This window comes from Lupinus angustifolius, chromosome LG01, assembly GCF_001865875.1.
Source record: "Lupinus angustifolius cultivar Tanjil chromosome LG01, LupAngTanjil_v1.0, whole genome shotgun sequence".
NCBI classification, from domain to species: domain Eukaryota; kingdom Viridiplantae; phylum Streptophyta; class Magnoliopsida; order Fabales; family Fabaceae; genus Lupinus; species Lupinus angustifolius.
The window spans coordinates 7,011,736-7,015,189 of record NC_032009.1 but is presented as its reverse complement, the minus strand read 5'-3'; positions in this window follow the sequence as shown (position 1 = coordinate 7,015,189).

The following is a 3,454-nucleotide window of genomic DNA, read 5'->3' as shown; positions in this document are numbered from 1 at the left end:
TTTAGTTGCAATCTTAGTCTTACAATTGACACCAGAGTTATTTTTGAGTAAGTTATTCTCAAATCTGATCCAATATGGAAGATGGCCTCAAGATCATTTCTAGGAGAAGGTTCCAACATCAACCATCCTCCAAGATTTGTTGGAGAGTCTTATGACTTTTGGAAAATCAGAATGAGAATATTCATAGAATCTCAAGACTTGAAAATATGGAATGAAATTGAAGAAGGACCATATGAACCTTTCACTGTAGTCAACAGTATAAGGGAAGTAAAGCCCAAATCTTCATGGAATGATGAAGATAAAAAGAAGGTGCAATATGATCTCAAAGCAAAGAACATCCTCACTTCAGCACTTGGCATTGACGAGTTCTTTAGAGTATCAAACTGAAAATCTGTCAAAGAAATGTGGGATACTCTAGAGACTACACATGAAGGAACTGAGGAGGTAAAAAGGTCGATATTCATAGATAACGAAATGTTTCGTATGAAACCTGGAGAGAAAATTCTGGATCTTCAAAAGAGGTTTACTCACCTCACAAATCACCTTATTGCACTTGATAAGGTACTATCAAATAGTGACTTGAACTTGAAGGTTCTTAGATCACTCACCAGAATGTGGCAACCAAAGGTAACAACCATTTCTAAAAAGAAAAGTTATCAAAAATGTCATTGGCTGCTTTGTTTGGTAAATTGCATGAATATGAATTAGAACTCAGCCAACTTGACCAACACGAAGAGCAAGAAAATAAAAAAGAAGAATATCTCTCTCAAGCCGAAAGTAGACAAATACGAATCATCAGAAGATGAATATGAGAAGGAAGAGATGAAAGTCATGAGTCTTGTTGTAAAGAATTTCAGCAAGTTCCTTAAAAAGAACAAATGTGTTAAAACTGGACAAATGAGGAAATTCACCAAGAATAATGACACCTCCACTTCAAGCCAAAACTTCACATGCTTTGAATGTGGCAAGCCTGGTCATAGGAAAATGGACTGTCCAAACATGAAAAATAATTCTTTCAAGGGGAAGAATGAAATGAGGACTGGACGGAGAGTCTATATTGCTTGGGAAGATAATGATACTAGTTCCGCCTCTAAGCAAGAAAATGAAGAACAAACACATCTCTCTTTAATGGCATCTCATCATTCTGATAATGAAGAAGTAAATAACACTAAACTATATTCTTGTGAATTACAAACTTCATTTAATGACTTGCATGATAAATATGTCAAAATCACAAAAATGTTTCTAAAAAAAACTGAGTTAGATGCATTTAGAATCAAACCCTCATCATCTTCATGTCAAAACTGCATTACTCTTGAAAATAAAGTTTCAACATTAAATCCTGATCTTAATAAGCTGAACAAGAGTAGTAAAAGTCTGGAAAAGATCCTTAATGATCAAAGACACTCAACATACTAAAGAGGTCTTGGCTATCAAAAAGTCATATTTCTAAGAAACAAAGTGTCTCAACAAAGATAAATTTTTAAAAACAAAGTATCCATGCATTTGAACACAGTAATGATAAATCTAAGATAGATAACCATCAAACCACATGTACATATTGTAAATACCATGGGCATACACCAAATACTTGCATGATTAGAAAATATGGTGTAACCCTAGGTCATTATAGATGGGTTGAGAAAGGTACTAACCATGTAGAATATTGGGTACCTAATAAAACTTAACCTCTTTTGCAGGATAATTTGAGAGTCGTCTACAACTTATGGTACTTGGACAGCGACTGCTCAAAGCACATCACATGCGATAGAAATAAGTTCTCTGTCCTTACTCCAAGGGACAAAGGCTATGTCACATATGGTGATAACAACAAAGGAAAAATATTTGGAGTTGGTAGAATTGGCAATCCACCCTCAACAACTATAGAAGGTGTATTGTATGTTGAAGGACTCAAGCACAACCTACTAAGCATAAGTCAATTATGTGACAAAGGCTTTCAAGTTGTATTCTACACAGACAAGTGCATCATTGAAAGTAAGAATTCGAAAAACTCTAAACTCATTGGTAGGAGGATAAATAATATATACATATATATATGTATGTATATATATGATTGACATAGACTCCTCTTTACCAATAACATGTTTAGTTGCTAATGATAATCATGATGTGTGGCTTTGGCATAGGAGAATTGCTCATATTCATATGGACCATTTGAATAAACTCATAAAGAAAGATTTAGTTGTTGGTTTACCCAAAATGAAGTTTGTTAAAGACAAACTATGTAGTGCTTGTCAAATGGGTAAACAAACAAAGACTTCTTTTAAACCTAAGAACATGATTTCTTCTGATAGACCATTACAGTTACTACACATGGACTTATTTGGCCCCTCAAAGACAAAACGTTATGGTGATAACTATTATGCTCTTATTATAGTAGATGATTTTTCGAGATATACTTGGGCTCTATACTTAGTTCATAAGAATGAGACATTCAAAACCTTTAGCATTTATGCTAAAAGAGTTCAAAATAAAAAATCACTAAAAATCTATGTTATAAGAAGTGATCATGGGGGAGAATTTCAAAACTCTTCGTTTGAAGAATTCTGTGATGATCTTGGCATCAATCACAATTTTTTTGCTCCTAGAACACCACAACAAAATGATATTGTGGAGAGAAATAATCGGTCTTTAGAAGAACTAGCTCGTACAATGTTGAATGAAACTAACCTCCCAAAATATTTCTGGGCTGATGCAGTAAGTACTGCATGTTATATTTCAAACCGAGTTCTTATAAGACCAATTCTTAAGAAAACCCCTCATGAACTCTTTAAAGGTAAAAACCAAACATTTCTCATTTGCATGTAGATGGTTGTAAATGCTTTGTTTTAAATAATTGTAAAGATAATTTAGGCAAGTTAGATGCAAAAGCTGATGAAGGTATCTTCCTAGGCTACTCTCTTAGGAGTAAAGCGTATAGAATTTTTAATAAAAGAACTCTAGCCATGGAAGAATTCATTCATGTATCTTTTTATGAAACCAATCCTGTGATAAAGGATGGGTTAACTCTTGATGAAGATGACCTGCCAAGTTCCCCTTCTAATGAAAAGTCTATTATTGATTCTACAACTAAATATGAGCATTTGAAAATGGATGATAATCTATCCTCTCAAGAATAACATATTCACTTTGATTTACCAAAAGAATGGAGAACTCATCAAGATCATTCTATTGACAACATAATCGGTAATATTAGCAAGGGTATTACTACCCGTTTAATGCTAGAAGTTGTGTGTCTTAACATGACCTTCGTCTCTCAAATAGAACCCTCCAAGATTGATGATGTAATCAAGGATGAACACTGGATTCTTGCAATCCAAGAAGAATTAAACCAATTCGAGAGAAATGAAGTTTGGGAACTTGTTCATAGACATAAAAATATGCGTGTTATAGGAACTCGTTGGGTATTTCGTAATAAATCTGATGAAAATGG